Source organism: Ursus maritimus, unplaced genomic scaffold (genome assembly GCF_017311325.1).
Source record: "Ursus maritimus isolate PB19 unplaced genomic scaffold, ASM1731132v1 scaffold_10, whole genome shotgun sequence".
Lineage (NCBI taxonomy): Eukaryota > Metazoa > Chordata > Mammalia > Carnivora > Ursidae > Ursus > Ursus maritimus.
In genome coordinates, this window is record NW_024423344.1 from 30,518,611 (window position 1) to 30,539,756 (window position 21,146).

General features: G+C 38.4%; 1 long non-coding RNA gene across 1 annotated transcript in view; it reads left to right on the forward strand.

Annotated features, from left to right (window-relative positions):
• Positions 1-5,636, forward strand: part of LOC103677546 — a 122,437-nt gene extending 116,801 nt beyond the window's left edge. The window contains exon 3 of the long non-coding RNA XR_572435.2: positions 5,495-5,636. This is a non-coding gene — a long non-coding RNA (uncharacterized LOC103677546). The remainder of the gene's footprint in view (positions 1-5,494) is intronic.
• Positions 5,637-21,146: the final 15,510 nt, after the last annotated feature.

Sequence of the window (21,146 nt, forward strand, 5' to 3'; positions counted from 1 at the left end):
TTTAGAGATAAGCAAGATATCATAGAGAGCAGTGAAGTCATTGCATTCTGATATAATGGGTTCAGTATGAATTTTACTTCTGGTTAACTATATCTTAGCTATTTTACCTCTTCTTTTTCTCATTCCTCTAACTGAAACGGAAGTGCTTACACAAATCCTGGGCTCTGAAAGCTGGAGATTGGCGGGTGGGTGCGCGCTGTGATTTTCTCCATCTCTCTGAGTGTGTGGGCCTAGTTCCCAGCCTGGAGCTGCTCAGCTTAGGTTCAGTGAGGTTTTCCTCTTGACTTCACATAAAACACCAGATGTGAGCTGCTTGAATTAAAGTGGGTTGGAAGTAGAGAAAGGCAGAAATAATATCTTAGCCAAATCACATCCTTTTCTCAAATCTTTGAATTTGTTCTGTGTGTTTTATGTTTTTGGCATTGGTAGATTTCTTTCCGTTCAAATAATTAGAGTGTGCCTCACTGTCGAAGAGTTGGACGCTTGGCTTTACTTTCCTTCTGCTAGTCTTGGAGGAAAGAAAATCCTGTCTGTTGGCCCCTTTGATACTCTTTCTGAATTTTTGGCTACTTCAGGGACAGAGTAACTAAGCACCGTGAGCCTTTCGTCTTGCTCCCGCCCGTGCAGGTGCTTGCTAATCTCTGTGAGGATGCAACTGATGTAGGCGATTCCTCTCACCCTGTGAACCACCTGGGGCAATGTTAGGTTTCTACGATGTGTTTGTTTTGGAACAGAATAATGATGCACACAAGTGCACTAGACCCTGTATTTCTGGAAGGGGTGGCAGCTCGAGGATGGAAAGGCTGGCTGTTTTCCTTGCCCCCTCTGCAAGCTGAATGGAGCCTCCTATGAAATCTTTGCTTTGCCTGATGGGAGGCTCAGGTGAGGGGTGCGTAGGGCGAGACGGCTTTGGCTGTGCTCTCTCAAGAAACTTACATTTCATCTCCTTTATTTATTTGATTAGGAGGCATCCTACCTATCTTTTCAACCCTGATTCTTTAAGAGGCTATCCATTCGATACTTCCACTCACTTACTGTTTTCTCACTCTAGAACTGAGGTGCCATGGATAGATGGGAAGATGAAATGAAGCAGAAATTTCAATGATTCTGTTCGTGAGATCAGAATTTCCAATTTTGGGGAAAAGAAAAAAAAAAATTGACCTTTAGTAAGTCCTCCTGCCATGGACTGGTTGTTTGTGTCTTCCCAAATTCATATGTTGAATCTCGCTGCCTGATGCGATGGTGTTTGGATGTAGGGCCTTGGGGAGGTGATCAGGTTGTGAGGGTGTAGCCTTCATGAATTGGATTAGCGGCCTTGTAAACGGCTGTGAGAGATCCAGTGCTCCTTCCACCACTTGAAGACACAGTGAAAGATAGCCCTCCAGCAAGTGGGTCCTCACTAGACGTGGGATCTGCCTGAATCTGCCAGTACCTTGAACTTCATCTTCTCAGCCTCCATAAGTGTGGGAAATAAGTGTTTATTGTTTAAGTCAGCCAGCACATGATATTTTTGTTAAAATAGCTCAGACGAATTAAGGTACTTCCTTACTTGGGGAGACGAACGTTGGTTGTTTTTTTGTTTTTTTTTTTAATTTGCTTTTGTTTTTGTTTTTTATAGTTGTAACTATTCCAGGTCACTAAGGAATCAGAATTTAGCCCACTTGCTGGGTGAAGCACAAAGATTTATAACACTAATCATTGTAATTAAAAAATTACTTTGAATTTGGAAAATACTTTTCTCATTATAAAAAAAAGATCTCATAAACATTTTCTCATTTTATACATGGGCATGCATACAAATATATAAATATGAACATATCTGCATGGCAATGGCTCCCAGGGGAGCACAGCGTACCTCTACAGTAGAATCCATTAGGTTGCTCAGAAATCTAAGTGGCTTTCAAAGAAGTTGGCTGGATTAACTAGTGGAACCTATCTCAAATGCCACCTATAACTCCCATTACTCCTGATATTTTAGTGTAACCAAGGGTAAGAATTTGGGGAAGGAACTTTGCCCAGAGGAAGTGAAAGGTGATGAACAAGAAAATAATCCAGCCTGCAGACTTGGGGATGAGTTGTCAAGGGCAGCACTTGGCTCTGATTTCATGATAAGAAGAATAAAATGCAGTTGGTGCTTATTTTTCTCCTTGGCAAGACAAATAAGACAGAAAGAAAATAACTTTGGGACTAAAGCAGAATCTTAATAAAAGCCACGATAACAATAAATTGGAAGCAGAGTTTAATTATTGTTTTTCTTTGCATGATTCGCTCTTTGCCTTCTTTGTAAACTTCCTAGCACTTAGTTTTGATTCTTCTTTTATCCTTCATCTGCTGATGTTATTTACATCCAGAATTGTGATGTGTTTACCATATTATTAAAATAGAACTGGATTTTAATTAAATATCAGTTCAGGATCACAGCTTCAAGCTATTTGCCAGCACTGATGGTGATCAATAGAAGATGCTGAACAAAGAAGATAAACAGATTTTCTGAATAGTCAAATATTTTTCATTTCCCTCTCTTCTTCCTTCTCCCGTTTCCCTGCTCTCCTGTTCCCCTCTCGACTAGTTCTCTCATTCCCCTTCTGCATCCCTCCACCTGCTTAATTTTTCATACGCTGCATATATTTAATTTCCTGTGTGCTTTTCACTCATTCTATAGCGTGCATTCAAACATGGGGAACCGGAGATGTTGACTGCCAGATCATCACGTTTGCTAATTCACAAATCTACTTCCATTGCCAGTTCCTTTGGATTAGGCATCTTTGAAACAGTTTCTATTATATGCTTGTTTCGGAATTATAAAATGTTATTTGCTTGATTGTGTATTTATTTTACAACAATTAATTCACCCTGAGCTTTTATTTGGAAAAACCACTGCCTGCAAGAAGTAAACAGTTCTAAGTATTCTAGAATATTATACCTAATTATCCCTTTATTTTTGTAATTGTACACCATTCCCTTCCAAGTTTAGCATTTTGGTTGATTTAACTCTTGCAGAAATTAAAGCTCTTTGTGAAAAATGTTGCTTAGAAAAATTTAGGATTGTGGATTTGAAAGAGCTATGCTGAATTGGACATATGCTTCATGGAATGAGATCTTTGCCTGTACACTATAACAAGGTCATGATGGATTTGTTGATATGCACTAATTTACTTCTTTTACTTACGTATTCGTGTATTTTTTTGCAAAATTATCTGAATATAAGAAGAATTTAAAAGCAATTCAATATCACGTATTGGCAGTAGTCCACCATTCCATCAAGCCATGAATCTGATCACGTTCGCTTATAGCCTGAATGTATAAATTCCACAAAACTTAGTGAAATAGTAATTCACATTGTGTATTCAGTGATATGAGAAATTTCAATATTGTCTTTCCCTTCCACATATAAACACATATATATGTGTATATATGTATATATATATATCTCAATTACGAATGTATCACATGTGTACGATCATTATACTGATAAAACGGTTCCAGATTTTTAATTTTCTTCTCCTTCTTAAGCACATGTGTCCATTAAAGTTTCTCATATTTGTCCACTTTTACCTTTTTCTGAGTGAACTTTCTTCTTCCTTCTCTTCTTTGTCCTTTGCTTGCTTAGGAGGATTATTCCTATATACCTTTGCCTTTATACCAATAATTTCCCAAGCAAATTGCTGACTACATCTGTGTACTTCTGCTTAGGCTTGTTCTTTTGACTTCTGGGCATATGAACTGTCTCTTTGAGGAGCTCACCATTTTACACATCCCTTGCCCTTCAGCTGGACTCATGGTCCATGTTAATAATTTTCCTTCAACAAGCAATGAGACTTGATTATTGCCTTCCTGATTTCTACTCTTCACTAGCCTGTGTCTGATCTGTCATTTTGCTCCACTACTACCCTGGAATACAGTGACTGATTCTCTCCTATCTTCTACCTCCTTCCTTTTCTCTTGGGAAGAATATTGGGAAGCATGTTATTACAATATTTTTATGGGTGTTGAGGGGAGTACATCCCTATGGTGCAGGGAGGAGAGCTGTGTGGACTATAACTATGTGCATCAATAGAGATTATTCATGAACTTTCTTGATAAGTAAACATGTGTCTTGCCTCCTTACTGGCCAGTATAATTCAGCGTTTTAATGGTTTGTGCAATGAGTGAAAATAGGAATGAAATAGGTATGTGTAATCTGAGAGATTCGGTTGAAACATAACACCAGTGCTTTACTGATAGCCCAGTGACTATGTTTAGCAAAGAAAAATGGTGGGATTAAAAAGTAGAAATTGAGGAATCATATGAACAAAAGAAAAAAGATCTTATTGAGGAAAGCGAAACCTGAAAAAGTAGAAGACAAGAAAGAAAGGGCACACTGAGTGAGGCTGTTCAAAAATTAATTTAAAAAATAAATCACAGAAGATCACATTGGAAGTCTTAGAGACCATTTGTCTTGCTACTGTAACCTTTGGAATCATAACTAAATTATATGTAATATTTAAAAATCAATAAATAGTGCAAACCAGACGGAGGAGGGGTTGAATGGCAGTGGGAACTATGGAAGGCAAGTGGAACAGAGCCTTCAAACAATATTAATGAGACAGATGACCAAACAAAATAAATGGTCCAATTGCTACCTAGAAGAGCTTTGGGGTAGAAGTTAATTCAACAGAACCTACTTCCGTTCTTTACCTGCTTTTGCTGGCTCAAGGGGCAGAGCTTCTGAAATCTTAAACTTTCTCTGTCCGGCCATCTTGACTGTTTGTCTCCTCCACACAGTTCTGTTGATGAACGTAAGGTTATCACATTCTCCTAGAGGAAAATTTCACATCCCTTGAAGATGCAGGATTCTATTGAACCATGATTAAACTTTGATCAAATGGTAAATTTTCCCTCTCTAAAAATTTTTTTAGAATGGAAGAGGAGTTACCAGTGAGAGTTGTAAAATGCTACTGAAATCCTTAGGGGAAATGCTCCTAAGTCACTCATTCACAGCAAGGGTTTGGTACCTTCAGTGTTCATTTGTTGCAGAAGTTTCCTGGTTTGGTTGAAGGTCCATAGTGGCCATTTGGGGTAGAATATTTCATGAACGAAACACAACTTGTTTAAACACTATAGGTATACTGGCATTTTTTTCCGTCAAAATTAGAAATGCCTGTGGGTGAGAAGTAATCACCTTATGAAATGAGTCACCAAGCAGCAGGTTGACACTGCCGTTTAGAGAAGAGCAGAAGTAGCTTTGTATGTGTGTAATCCCTCCACACGCCCTCACCTCACAAACATTACACACACACGCGTACCGACCCATGCATCCACATTTCTGGGTATATAAATAGTCAGGTAGCTTTCTTCTAAACACCGAAAAGATAGACTTTCCAGGTAAGTGATGACTTTTATTGGTTGACATTTAAGAGGCTTATGTTAAGTAAGGAAGTGTTTTGTCAGGTAGCTGATTGAGCCATTTAGTGTGGCTGCTTAGAAAATTAATTTTGTTCTTTTTTTCTAACAGAAAGAATTGTTTCCTACGTGAGACACTTTTCCTCCCACCTCTCCTCTATGACCTGTAGATTTAAGTGAAATTAATACTGGACAGACCATCAATCATTATCCGTGGGCACTAGGAAACAGGTAAATCATGGTGTTATGAAACTCGAGAAGTTGTCCATTAACTCCAGGTAAGTAGATGATCAAACCCTTCTCAGATGATAATTAATTAAAATACTTATGGAGGGTAAATCTTTATTCGACCTTTCTAACTTATTTTCAGGCTGTATATAGAGAGAGGGTTGGGGTGGGAGAGGGACAGAAGGGGAATATAAACAGTTAAATTGTAGTCGTATAAGAAAAATAAAAATATTTTCAGCTTTTCACACTTGAAATACTCTATCCTCAAGCAGAATAATTGTCTTACTTTATTCAAAGCAAAATGAAATAAAAGGTTGGTACCTTAATATTCTAGATCCATATTGTGGATAAATTGGCATGTCAGATCTTTCCAAAATCAGGGCTATCCTCTTTACCAGGGAAATAACCCAAGGTAAAATATATGGTTTGATATTTCAGAGAAAATCTTATTATAAGCAACTTGGGATCATTGAGATTGAGGATATTTGGCTTTAAATAAACATGTTTCTGCCTCACGTAGGAGATGAAATCACATCTGTGATCTGGCTTGCCTTACTTGGGGGTTATTCCTGTTTCAAAACACTGTCCTTCCAAGTCTGACTTGCTACTTGGAATGCCTACGTTAGAGTCGCTTTTTTCTTTTTTTAATTAAAACGCCAGAAGGCCCCTCTTTAAATATAAATATGTGCCCCAGGAGAACTGATTCATTAATTCCCCGTGTTTTTGTAAAGAACACTACACCGAAGGATGAAAATGCCACACAAGTGCCAGAGAAAGGAATTTTGTCAGGCAATGTGGTGGGTAACAAGACTACTTTAGTCATTCCTTAACACAACCCCATGGGTTATTATTATTCCCATTTTACAGATGATGAAAATGTGAGATCAAAAAATTTGCCTAAAATTACACTGTCCGTAGATCTGTAGTTTCTCTTTCATATCTCCGTGTAATGAGTGCTGTTTTTTTTTTTTTTTAATAAGGATATGGCTAAAAGGAAAGCTTCGTTTGTTTTGAAATCTTATTGGCATACTAACACCCTATGGAGGAAATTCACACAGTTGAGATGAACATTGGGTTCAAGCAGCCTGTGTAGTATTCCGAGCAGCACTCTTGTCATGGCTGCCAGAGACGCTGCTCTTCATGACGGCTCTTGTTTTAGAACGTGAGGGGGCGGAGGCAGGGAGTGAAAGGTGACTGGGAGGTAAGAGTCACACGAGTTTACCTGAGAAGTACAAAGTGTTCGTGGGAGGTTACTGGAGAACCCAAGTTCACTAGCGACGTTATGTTGTAAGAAGGCTGAAGACAGTGGAACTCAAACGCATCAAGGCAGTGCACTTCTGCGTTTGCTTTTGGAGAAGGAGCAATTCCAGAAACAAAGTGGGGTTTACAGAGAATGTCGATGCAATAATAATTTTCATGTCCAAGGCGGTGGCAATTTTTTTTTTGATAATTTGTGTTAAAAAGGAATTTGAGTTTCTCAAAGAGAAGGCTGAGAGGATGACTTAATTACTATCTTCAAGTATATAAGGGATTGTTACAGTATTTGGAAGATGACAACCAGCTGTTCTCTGTCTCCAAAGAGGAAAACAAGAGAAAATGAATTTGCGAAGTGGCAAGGACTTAGACTGGAGACAAGAAAGAACTTGATTATTACATATTTTCTTCCCCACGGGGCTGTTAAATGCTGAAAGAAGTAACTTATGTGTCTGGGGGACTTTCCACTCCTCCCTATGGGTCAAAGGTACACAGTATTGAGGACACAGTTATTAGGAACACATTTGAGATGGCTTTGGTAATACATGACTTTATGATTTCTTCTTCTTTAATGGTTAGAAGTCTATTGTTTAAAAAATAATTCCCAGTAAAAATTAGTTTTTTTCAAATCCAATCATGACATTGATAATAGAATTTAATACTTATCTTTTTCTTCACCAAGATTTAACTTCTCACTAAGACTCAGTTGCAGAAAAATGCCGTAGGAGTCCTTAAATTATCAGTGAACTTCCAAGTATGTCTCTCCTGCTGCCTGGTCATCAATGATATGGGGTTAATATGTTGATAAAGAACGTGCTTATAATAGTAGGCCTCTTTTTTTTTGTTTTACTTCGGTTCCTGATGATTTTTAGGACAAGATTTTCTTTGTAAGTTGATACTAATAGCTGTAATTCTTCTACCTAGAGAGGAAAAGATTCAGGAAGGTGTTTGATGATTCTGTCAGGGTGTTGTGTGTTTTTAAGCCCTAACTTATGAACTATAATGTGATGCAAAATCACTTTGGGTGACTCCATATAGACAAAGAGTAACTTTGGCACTCCAGGCAAAATAACCAATCTGGATCTTTTTAAAGAAGGTAAGAATTTGAAACCGTGTCGAAATCAAAACACAGAATCTTTTGTTATCTTAGACTTTCTCTGTTCAGTTTTTAAACTTTCCTTTTTTTCTGGTTTAATAAAGCTATATAATATTTAAATACATATCGACAGTGTAATTGATATATATGTATATTTATGTTTTAAATAGTGGGAGATATTTGTAGGTAAACTCTTTCCTGATCACAGGTTTCCAATAGTGGCTTAAGTTTTTGAAACCCTAAATGATGATAGGGGTTTACTTCTTAGAGAATAGGATATGTGCCTTATTTAGCAGCTTTGCTTGCACTGTTAACTAAAAAAAATTAAAAAATAATCTAGTTCACTACTGTTGTTTATAGCTATTCGTATATAACTATATATATGAAGAGACGAGGCAGTGCCATTTTATAAATACGGTAATGTTATTTATTTTGTCGTAAGGAAACCTCCATTTCACTTGACACTATAAAATGGCCCTCCACGCACGTTGTGATGCCGATATGAGTTGTTTACCTGTCTGCTAATAGCAATTAGATTTCTTGTTAATGACCAGTTTGTAATTGAATGCTGCTAGCTAGTCATTAAAACTCAAGAGATCAGAGGAAACAATTTCTCAGGCTTGTGGCATCTTGCTCCGGAGGCTTTAAAAACAGTTCCATGTATATATTTTCCTTTTTAAATTTGGTACTAGAGTAGAAAGGGAGTCAGTCACTGCTGTTTTGTTCACTATACATACTTCATTAAAATAAGTCTGCTCCTTACAGAATTTCTATTTTAAGAGAGCTAATGGAGATATCAGTCTATGGTATGTACTGAAAACAAGGAGGACGCCCAAAATGTTTTAAAATTTAATTATACGTACTTACACTGAAGTGCTGTAATGTCTGTCTTAGAATGGATCTCATTTAAGGTAGGGGACTTGACTTTGCCAACACTCTCTACCCTCTTTTCTTAGCACATTTGATTTTTAATGCTCTAAGATGGCATTTTGAACCTGTTATTTTTTTCCCCTCAATTTCTACCAGTTCCCTCCCCATCATGATATACTTAAAGGGGAGATTGAGGCAATAAAAGAAGATAAACCTCATCTTTCCATTTCCGAGTCCAGCAGAATAGAGTAGGAAGACTGAGGCGATTCCCTCCTCAAAGGACACTGGGGAAATCACAGTGAGAGACCCTTCAGCCCAGTTTGAGGTTTGCAGGGCTCTGCTGTCTCTCACGCTTTGGCAGATGTTTGGGCAAATGGAACATACCAACAGGTCTTACTAGGAATTGTGCCCTGGCTCTCAAACACCTGAATTTAACCCATGTTGCTATTATGCAAACTCTACATTTGGGGTACACAAGAGTGCACTCGCTATTCTATTTCCTGAATGCTCCTAAATGCATAGGTATGTACACACACAAATATACATGCGTGAACCTATAGGAACATCATTCACAGGGCTTTCGAATTTCTTGGGGCATCAGGTGATGTTTCCAGAACCTGATGAGAAAATTTCTCATTCTGCTCCAGTCAATAAAGCAATGAGTTTTCCTGAGTCTTCTCAAGGGCTGATTGCTAGGCAGAATAAATTCTTTAAAACTTTTTTGCCCTTTAACTTTATTAAATGCCTGACATTTAACAACATTAGCTGACGGCAGAAGATGAGTCCTGCTCCGTGTGCTATATCCTGGAACATGATGCAAGACATAAAAAGAAATCTGGACGGAAATGTTGCCATTAGTTTGGAAGTTGCTGTTTAATCTGAGTTATTTTGGGGAGGAAAATGACTCACAGAAGCTAAGTGTTCCTACAGATTGTGATATTGTAGGAGGCTGGCATGGCTCTTCATTAATCTTATTTCAATTAGAACTCTTCACAGCCCGCAATTAGAATGTTGCTGCTGTGATGAATCCATACTGTACATGTAGCCGAGACTGTTTTCTAATGAAGAAAAACAGGCCGCTTGGCATTTTAAAGACAAATTTCCATTTTGGGTAATTCAATAAATGCTTATGCTTTGCCTATTCTCTCTATACTCTTAGAACCGTTCCCTCAAAGCTAGCGACCGTTTTCGATTAATCCTAATCATGTCAAACATAACTCTTGCACATCTTCTAGAATGTGTCTTAACCGTGATGGAACGCCCCCGTAATAATGTGACATTTGTATGTCGTTGAGCCTAGGGCTCTGCAGCCTTGGTCTTAAAGGGCCAGACAGTAAGTATTGACCCCTGCGGGTGGCATGGTCTGTGTCGCCACTAGTCAACTCTGCCACTGCAGCTCGAAAGCAGCCACAGACAGTAAGTGAACGATGGGGCAGGTCTGTGTTTCCATACAGGTTTATTTACCTGGCCTATGAGACGTAGTTTTTGACATCCCCCTCCCCACCCCACCCCTGTTTATTTTCTGGACCTTGGGGATCCGGAAAAGATGTCATCACTATTCAGATGTTCCACCTAAATTGTCTATGTTCTTTTGTCAAATGTCTATGTTCTTTAGTCAAACTTAGGCTTATAATACTGCTTTTAACACTTTTTAATGCTTTTAATATTCTGTCTTCTGGGTGACTCTGGGAGATTGTGATTTTGTATTTTAATACATATATTCTTTTTCTTCTAAAGATTTACTTATTTTTTTTAGAGAGAGAGAGCGAGAGGGGAGAGGAGCAGAGGGAGAGGGAGAGAGAGTATCTCAAGCATACTCTGTGCTGAGCACAGAGCCTGATGCAGGGCTCAATCATGTCATGACCCTGGGATCACAACCTTGAGATCATGACCCCACGATCATGACCTGAACCAAAATCAAGAGTCGGGGGCTTGGCCGACTGAGCCACCCACGTGCCCCAATACATATATTCTTTTACATCTGCTTCCCACTGATGCAGTGAACCAAATTGGACAAATTGTCATCCTCATTTTCCTTTCGTAATTTCCATCACCACAGAATAACTTTTCGGAGGCATTAGAAATGTCAGGATGTGATAACATGAACATTACTTTTTCTTTCAAATATTCAAGTGATTGGCAAATATTTCCTGTGCCAAGCATCTTGGTAGGCATCATAAAAGAAAATGTACATCTTCGTTCTTGAATAGAAACACAGAAATAGACTCTCAAAGACAGCATGGGCCAGAGATCGTGTATTCCAGGGTCTCATTTCAGACTTGAATCTTTTTGAAGAGGCTAGACTTGCAGTCATTCAGCAGTAAACAGTATAAAGCTGTTATAAATAAGTATTAAATATTGAAGTGCATGTGCTAGGGACTATAAGGACGATTTCTCCATTAGCATTAATCATCTGCGATATACCAGGCATGACGCTTTGTGCTGGGATAAAAGAGGACTAAAACAGCAGCTCACAGGGGCAGGCGCCTATTTGAGGCAAAGAAGACAGAAGAGAGAAAGCTTAATACAGTCAGCATAGGTTAAGAAAGATTTGTTAGGGGTGGCGTTTGACCTGAGATTTGCTGATCGTACAGAGAGAGCATGAAGAAATAGTCCGTACAGAAAAGACAAGAAAAGCAGCTGCAAGTTAATCCTACCCTTACTCGAATGCAGTAACAAGAATATTTTACCCCCTGATGTAGTAAAATGAACAGTGGACTAGGATTTGTAAAGCTTTATGAACATGTGAAGTTTACCTTAGATCTAACATCAGCTTGAGTAGAGGCAATGAGGAGTATTAGCATTAATTTCAGTCTGAGGTAGGGCTAGATATATCGTTATTACCACGTAGGTACCGTGTCCCCTCGGGCAAGTTTTCAAACCTTTGAGGGTCAGTTTCTTCATTCGTGAGGGGGACTACTAATAACTGTCACTTAGGCTGTTTTTATGTGCAAGCACCTACACCAGAGCTTCAAGATGACACGATGACTGCCGCAAATCTAGGCCTTGCCCCCAGGCGTGACAATGTCAAGAGGAAGAAGAAAGATAATCTCATATGACTTGCGTTACAAGGAAGGTGCTTTCCCAGAAGCATCTCACTGGATTTCCTTTTATATCTCATTGGTCAGAATGGACCACTTGCCCATTCTTGAACCAGTCCTTGTCAGGGAGGGTCCGATAGACCTTGGGCCACCCAGGGGAGGCAAAGGAGGAGTCGCAATCCCCTGAAGCACGTGGCTCTGTGGGAAGGGCTGGGGACTTGTGCAAAAACAGAATTTTGGTAGGAGAGAATGGGGAACAGAACCAGTAGTGTCATTGTCCTTTTGGGGATTAAAAGAGATCATGTCGAAAAGGGCATAGGTCAGCATCTGGTGCACAGAAGGCACTTAATAAATGATAGCTAAAACCCTTGTTAATTTTATCACTTCAACTCTTATAGATTCATTTGTATTTTGTTGACCATGAAATGGTCTTTAAGTTTTCTTCTGCATTAATATTATATGCCAGTTTTGCTTCTTTGTTTTTTATATGTGATCTTTCCTAAACTCAGTTTTATTGAAGTATAATTTAAATACAGGAAAATGTTCAGATCTTATACATGTTTGATGGATTTAGACACATGAATGCATTCTTACAGCCACCACCCCAATAGAACATTTCTGTTACCCCAAAGAATTCCCTCATGTCACTTTCCAGTCCATTCTTGAACTTCGTATGAATGAAATTATTCAGTATGCTGCCTTTTGTCTCTGGCTTTTTTCACACCACTAAATATAGTGGTTCTTTGCTTCATTCATGTTGTTTTTTTATATTAGTAATCATCTCTTTTTATTACTGAGTGGTATTCTATTGATATGTTATCAGTTTTTTAGGAGTTAATAGGCATTTGGACTATTTCTGGTTTTTGTCTCTTGAGAAGAAAGCATTTGTGTAGGTTTGTGTTTATCCATTTTTATAGAAATATACTATCATTTCTTTTTCATATACACCTAAAACTATGGTTACTAGTCCATAAGTGAGGCTTGATAAGAAACTACCAAACCGTTTTCCAAAGTGATTGTACCATTGTATATTTCCATGAGCAATGAGTAAGAAAGACAGTTCTCACACATCATCACCAACCCTTGGTATTATCAGTCTTTCTGTCATTCGAGTGGGTGTAAAGTGAGATCTCGTTTTAATTTGCATTTCTTTGATGACTAATGATGCCCATCCTCTTTCATATGCTTGTTGGATATTCATTTATCGGCTTTTGTGAAGTGTCTTTTCAAGCCTTTGACTATTTATTTGTATTTTCTTATCATTGATTTTAACACTTTTATATATTCTTGCTACAAGTCCTTTCTCAGATGTCTATATTTGTTCCCTGTCTGTGGCTTTTGTTTGCTGGTTGTTTGGTTGGTTTTTTTAACAGTGCCTTTTGATGAGCTGAAGTTTTCAATTTGAAGAATTCTTATTTACAGGTTTTTTTCTGTTTACTCAGTATTTTTTGTATCTGTCACAAGGATGCCATGCTAATCTTCTCTATGTTTTCAGGAATTTTTATAATTTTTTCTTTCAGTGCACTTCTTGGTTACAGATCTATTTACATTTTTTACTTCTTGAGACAATTTTAGAAATTTTTTTCCAGAAAAATATCTTTTGATTGAAGAGTCTGTATGTTAATTTATACATGGGCCCACAAATATAATTTGTCTTAATACAGAAGTATAATTATGTAGGTACATTTTAAGAAGGTGCTATCTATTTTTTTTTCTTTCCTCTTCCCTCTCCCTACAGCAGCGTCCCTCCATGAGTATATCCCGTATTAACAACCTAATAGTTATCTCTCCATCCATCTGCCTGTCTGTTCACACACACATCCATCCATCCATCCATCCATCCATCCATCCACTGTTAAATAGCGTTCTTTCATTCTAACAGATGAGTTATATCTAGACTTGATGGAGGAAACTTGAGTTGCTGCCTTCTTAATTTGTACCTGCTATTCCAGTCTTTTTCTAGGTGCCAGTATTGTAAAGGAGCAATCTGATGCCATTCTAATACTTTTATGCCATTTCTCCCATTTTTTACTTTTATACTTTCATTTATCTCTGATGACATGTGTTTCCTCTTTTTGTCACTAGTGATTGGGAAGCCATGCAACTTCGTTTTACTCTATTATTACCTTCAAGTGAAAAACGTTTCTGAATTTGGATTTTTTTTTTAAATAAGATTTTATTTATTCATTTGAGATGGATACCGAGAGAGAGAGAGAGAGAGAGAGAGAGAGGGCAAGCACGCACAAGCAGGGGGAGAGGCAGAGGGAGAGGGAGAAACAGACTCCCCAGTCGCAGGGAGCCCAATGCGGGACTGCATCCCAGGGTCCTGGGATCATGACCTGAGCTGAAGGCAGATGCTTAACCATCTGAGCCACCCAGGCTCCCCTGAATTTGGGTTTTTCTGATTGTAATTGTCAAAATGGCTATTCTGCCTACCCAGTGTAAGGTAGAAGATTTGTATACTTTCTTTCTTCTCCTCTTATTTCTTATGGCCTGCCACTTAATTTTTTGTAGGTAAGTTTGTTTATTTTTTCCTATTTTTTATGGTTATTGGCTTTTTTTTAAAGCCTTATAATTCAAACATTTTGCCAACATGAATCTAGAAAAGTGTATTCTATTTTCAATTCTTCTAGGAAAAATTCTTTTCAACTTGCAAATTCAATTTTTTATTTTACTGGTAGATTTTTTTGGTACTATTTACATGTTCATTGCTTCTTGCCTCTCTTTTGAAATTCATTGTAATGTGCACTTTATCTCCTGGATCTGTCCTCCAAACCTTTCACTTTTTCTCACATCATTTTTATTACCAGCATTCTCTCCTCTGTTCTTTTAAGCTATTTTTTGGAACTTGGCTTTTGTTCCTGATTCGTGCGTGTGTGTGTGTGTGTGTGTGTGTGTGTGTGTGTATGCTTTGAAGGGTAAGTGGAATGGAGATACTCTTTTTGTGTCTCAAGCACAAGTCTCAAGCTTACTGTGCCTCTTACTGGCACGTCAGTGGAATATTTCCCACTTCTTGTTTTTTAAAGAATTAATTAACTAATTAATTAATTTTAGAGCAAGAGTGAAAGAGAGAGCACGAGCAGGGGAAGGGAGAGAGGGAGGGAAGAGGAGGGCTTCAAGCTGAATGCCAAGTCCCACGTGGGGCTCCATCTCACGACCCTGAGATCATGACTGGAGTCGAAACCAAGAGTCAGATGCTTAACCAACTGAGCCACCCAGGCACCCATGAATATTTCCCACCTCTGTGATAATGCACACAGAACCCTACATTCCAACAGTAGCCAGAAACATTTCTTGATTGGCAACTTAATGTCTATTAGCCTAATAATCTTGTTAAATAATTTTCTTACGTCTTTTAAATACTCCCCTACCCTAAATGACTCTTACGCCATAACACATCAACTTCAATAAAAAGAAATTTAACTACAAAGGAAAATTTTCAAACGCCCATAGCACCAGTTTCCCTATTATTCATGTTTCCTTCTTGGTGGTCAGCACATCAGCTGCAGTTAGAGTCATTCTATGTGAATATTAAAATACTGAAGTTTGGTTTTACTCTAAGTGCTTTGGTGTCACTGGGTTTATGATCACAACATGTTATGTGAAGTGTGGGACACGTTCCTTCTGTCTTTAATAGAGGATCAGGATATTCTTGGGAGGTTGGATAACTAACCTAAAGTCACACATCAGTTAAACAAGGTGTTCCGTTTAGAACTCACAGCTTTCCCGATAGTCACTGCTTGGGGTTCATGCAGAATTTCAATGTAGCTCTTAAATATGGATGACATAATTCTTAGCTTGCCATGCTGTGCTGCTTGTCCCGAGTCTCCATCCATCTCAGTCTCTTGCATGCCTGATGTCCTCTCATTCCTTGTCTTAGTTCCAGTTTAAAAAAGTGTAAGTAAAAAATGCATTGTACGTATTGGACAGAATACATGATCAGATTTGAGGAAGTATCCTAAGAGAAACAAACATTTTTCTTTTCATGTTGGGGGTCTGGTAGTATTTAGCAATATTCAGTCTTCGGGACACTGAGTCACTAATAGTGTGTCGTTTGTTTTGAATATTTGCTCCCACACATTGTACTGTGAATACTTTCTCATTATTTATTTGTGACTAAAGTCATCAATTGACTTATGTTTTTAGAATTTTAATTGGCAAATGATGTTCCCATATATTTTAAAGCTATTTTCTATGGTGAACCAATAAATTTAGTACTAACTGACACAAATAAACTTACCACAAAGCACTCTGCTAATCTTACAGAGAATTTTTATCCCACACCATTTAGATATGATGGGTTCATAGCCCAAATTCCTGTAACCACTGGCATTTTCTCCCATGTTAGTAACTATCAGTGGTATATTTAAGAAATAGCACATTGAGCGAAAGGTTCCATAAATTGTAAACAGGAGGCTCATAAGACCTTATATGTTGTAAGGGACCTTATACATTCATTGTAAGGAAACCTGCCCTATTGGATGATAGCATCTGGATGTAGATTGTAGTGAATGCTTGAATTTCAGAGGGAGAAAAATATTAATAGGAAATTATTCAACAGCTCCAAGACTAGATCCTGTTATCAGTGGGAGTGGACAACTGAAATGTGGTAGATATTTACTATGTAACACTAGGCAATGGTTAGAAGCAATGGATTGGGTGTACATGCAGCACAATGCTCTGTTCTAAAAGGTAGATTTTAGGAAGAGGAGTAAGAACTCAAGACTGTATCCATACCATTTAGGGAACTTAAAAACACATTCATACACACTAAGGCACATGTACAATGGGCAAAGGAAATGTCCATATTCAAATCATATGTTGGTCACATTTGATTGAGTTCCTGTGTGGAGGATGGGAAATGGAGAATAAAGGGAAAATGCCTTCTAAAAAATTAAGAGAATATAAGTTAAAGGTATTACATAGACTAAGATGACAGTGTACCAATAGCTGAGGATTATGAGAATTAGGATGAACTCAGCCCTCTTCACGAGTCTGTAGAAAGTATATATATAGTGGTGTCCTGCTGGGAAGACCGGAGAGGCAGGAAGCTCAATCCTAGCATATGTTCTGCCATATTTCCATGTTGCCAGCTAGCAGTACAGAGTTGACCAAGCCACATCAAGCTGTGGGCTGTATTTCCTTCTCTGTAAGTTCCGGTGTTTGAAAATACGCTCCGTAAGGTTTCTTCTAGCTTTAAGCTTTGATATACATATGTTCATTTATTCGCTCATACAGTGGGGGTTACTATGTATGATTACTAGAAATGATGTATTTAATTATAAAGAAAAACTTGTTGGACAGAAGCCAGGTCCTCTCTTGGTCAGTATGAGAAAAAGGGCTTTCCTACGCTGTATCCTGCAGAAATCCTGCTGATGTACATTTTGGGTGCCTGCCCTTTGGTGGCAATCCTGTGAAGGCAGTAGAACCAGTGTTGTTGAGGTAAGTTATGGTTATGCTCAGGGATCGGGCCCTTCTCGTCCTCAGCATTGGAGGAAGCCAAAGCCTGGATTAGAACTTCAGGAATTGTTGACCATCCCAAATATGCTGTCAGAACAGATCTGCCTCCTGGGTGCCTGGGTGGCTCAGTCGGTTAAGCATCTGCCTTCGGCTCAGGTCATGATCCCAGGGTCCTGGGATCAAGCCCCGCATCGGCTCCCTGCTCAGCAGACAGCCTGCTTCCCCCTCTCCCTCTGCCACTCCCCTCCACTCATTTTCTCTTTTCAATAAATAAATAAAATCTTTAAAAATAAATAAATAAATGAATAAGAGATATTTGGGAGGATAGTTATCAGTGCACGTGATCTTAAAAAAATAATAAATTAAAAAAAAAAAAAAAAAAAAGAATAGATCTGCCTGGTGGATGCCTTCCTGGTGCCTTGCTGCTCACTGCCCTGTCACTCATTCCTGGTGTCAGACTCTGGCTCTTCTTTGCCTGCCTGGCACTTTGGTTTGCTGCCGCCGTTGCCTCTGTGTGGTTCTGGCATTGTGGGATGCTTCGTTGACCTGTTTGGTGGTGGTCGGTTGCAGCCATCTACTCCCTAAAAGCTTCTGTTAAAAAAAAGGGTCAGACCCTTTCTAATACCTTGCAGTCTTTTCCTGCCACTGCCCTACCTCATTGCATTTTGGCATTCTGGCCTCTCTTGGGTTATGGGATTTATGATAGGCACTTGGTAAGAATGATGAAAATCTCCCATTTTAGTCAAGATCTTGGATTGAACTAAATTACACCAACAATTCACATTTTTATGTTTCCACAGCGCCGATGTCTTTACTTTTTTTGGTAGAAGAAAAATATGTTGGGTAGATAGCTGGTACTAGATCTAAATAAGTCTTTTTAGATAAGATTTTCTCATACTCACATTCTCTTATAATTTTGAAGGGCTTTAAATACTTATGCCATGACAACTTTGAATAAAATCTTGGGGAGTTTTTCTTTCCTTCTTGACAGCTTTCTCATGAAAAATCTGTTCTCCCCATTATCAGGAGACTTCTGATTTTAGCAACACAGAAGACTCATTTAACATAGCCCTCTTCCTAGTAGCAATAAAAATCTAAATGTATATGAACAAAATGGAATATATACAGAATTTAGGTATGTAAACACTGAGCTTGAAAAAAAGAAAAGGAAAACCCAAAATGCCCACACCAGTGATGAGAGCCAGAGCAGTAAGCAACCCCAGCTGATGGCACAACAAACTGGGCCCTAACACTCCTGGTTATAGGAACTCAGGGGCTGAGTTTCTAACAACCATATGGGGACAGGTGGTAGGAGCCTTGGCTTATATAAGATGTGGAGCTTGAATTAAGACTCTTGCATCAGGCTGGTTCCTGGAAGTGCTGCCTGCTCAGTGAGAGTCTGTGTGTTCTGCCTGAGGCGCTGGAGGTGGGGCGAAGTTTCCCCGTGAGCTGACAAAGGCACCGGTGGTGCTGGGTTTGGATTATGTGACCAAATTTCTATTGTGGCATGATGTGAGATGGAGCCTGGCATCCAGCTCCATGCTTAGCAGGGAGTCTGCTTAAGATTCTCTTTCTCCCTCCCTCTCTGCCCCTCCCCACTGCGCTCTTTCTCTCTCTCTAAAGTAAATAAATAAATCTCTGGGAAAAAAAAAAATTAGTCCCACGGTGGTAAAACCCATGGATCTCCCTCAAGAAGCAAATGCATCACTCCTCTGTAGGGACTTTTTACAACCCAGGCTGTACAGAACTCCTAGAGTTAAAGCAACACCTGGTAAAAGTTATAAACCATCGGAGGAAGTAATCCACTCTGGAGATCTAGAAGCCACTCCTAAGAACTGGGGTAAAAAATCTGAAGGACTTTGTAAAATACACATGCTTAAAATGACTTAAGGAATAAAGAAGGAATAGAAACCAAAATAAAAGAATAAAATACAGTGAGGTGAAAAGGTAGAAAGGGCTGAAGGGGGAAGGAAGTTTCTGAGCCCTGTCATGTTTAAAATATTTTATATTCTTCCTCATGAGTTGTCATGTCCTGCATGTATTTATATTTCTATTATAACTATATATATACTTATAATTTAATATAGTTAATAATTACATAACTATAACTGATGATATATATATATCATCTCACATGGGGTCAAACCTATTCTAACAAATGCTATTAAAACCAAATCCATGGGACACCTGGGTGGCTCAGTCAGTTAAGCATCTGACTCTTGATTTCGGCTAAGCGCATGATCTCAGGGTCCTGGGATCCAGTACTGTGTCAGGCTCCACACTCAGTGGGGAGTCTGCTTCTCTTCTCCTCCCTCTCCCTCTATCCCCTCCCCCAAAGTAAATGAATAAATCTTTAAAAAAATCTTTAAAAAAAAACCCCAAATCCATAATAGAAAAAAATTTCAGTCCTATCCAATGATGACCAATTTTTAAAAATTCTCATTATAAAGGCTGTTACTTGTAGTTATGAAAAGTTTTTTAGACTAGTCCAATCTTTTCAAAGATCCAGGTGTTCTACATTGATTTCTGTTGAGTAAATAAGTTTCACTAAGAGTAATGTCTAATCATAGGCTATGTATTTACATTCTCTAGTGCTGTAACATAATAAAGTATTCACCTCCTTGCAAATTTGAAGTACATGATGTTTTAAGATAAACTGTATCATGGACAAGAAAATTTTTTAAGACCCCCTCAACTAAAGCACTGCCTTTAATGGTCTTTTAGTGAGTGTTCTCGTATTTTATTTCACATTCAACTCTTTCATTCTAAATTCAGTGCTGTGATTACTACTTGTCTCAGTTGAATTTCAATGCTAGCCTTTCCAATTATTTCCTAAATGCTCAATTCCTTACTTATGTGCAGTAAATTTCTCATACTTTATAGAATTCCAATCAACATTCCTCAGGGCACTTTGCATTCTTTCAAAGTCTTCAAAGTCTTCTTTCCCAAAGTCACAAATGCTTGCATTCTTTCTCTTCATAAGCAGCATACTCCCTTGAGCATTTCAAATCAAATAATAAGTTGATAACTAGATTTGAGATGCTCCCTGGCTTCAATCTGATTTATCATACTTGGCTGAATTTTTAGGAAAGGTTCCAGGAGAAAAAATAAAATAAATAAAAAACAAAACCCCCTAAAACTTCTCTCCATAAAGACTAGGCAAAGAAACTCTTAGAAACAAAAGCCAGTGTGACTCGAGGACAGAACTTTTACTCTTTTCTATAATTAAATTGCAATTATCCCAGTCGATATCAGTGTAATTAAAATCTTTCATGGTCGGTATTCCAGCCCGTCCATGGTTGTTCACTGTTAGTCTTAAGAAAACTTACTCTCTTCAGTTTCTCTACAGGTTGTTTGTACATTAAAAAGTGCTATTTTCAAGATCAGGTGGATCCCAGCTTTTGAGGGAGAAAAAGTTACAGAGAAAGAGAGCGAGGGAGGAAGGCAGACAGGGAAGAGGAGAGAGAGAGGAGGTGGGTGGAGGAAGGGACACAGAGGGAGAGAGGGAGATTTTTAATATTGCAGTGAACAGACTGTTTTGACCACTAATTACATTCCTGGATACTTGTTTGATTCACTGTGTATTTTTTTCTGAGTAAACATGAAAAAGAAGACTGGTTTAATCCATAAGGCATTTCATACATCACATTTATAATATGTTAAAAAACTTAACAGTACTCAAGGGTGTGTTCAAGGCTAGGGAAGTGAAACTGACATGAAGAAAATAAATCTAATTCCTGTCTTCAAGATACTTAAGCTCTTGACTAATGTCAAGATAAAACATCAATAGATAAAGCAAAACAGTGTAACGATTG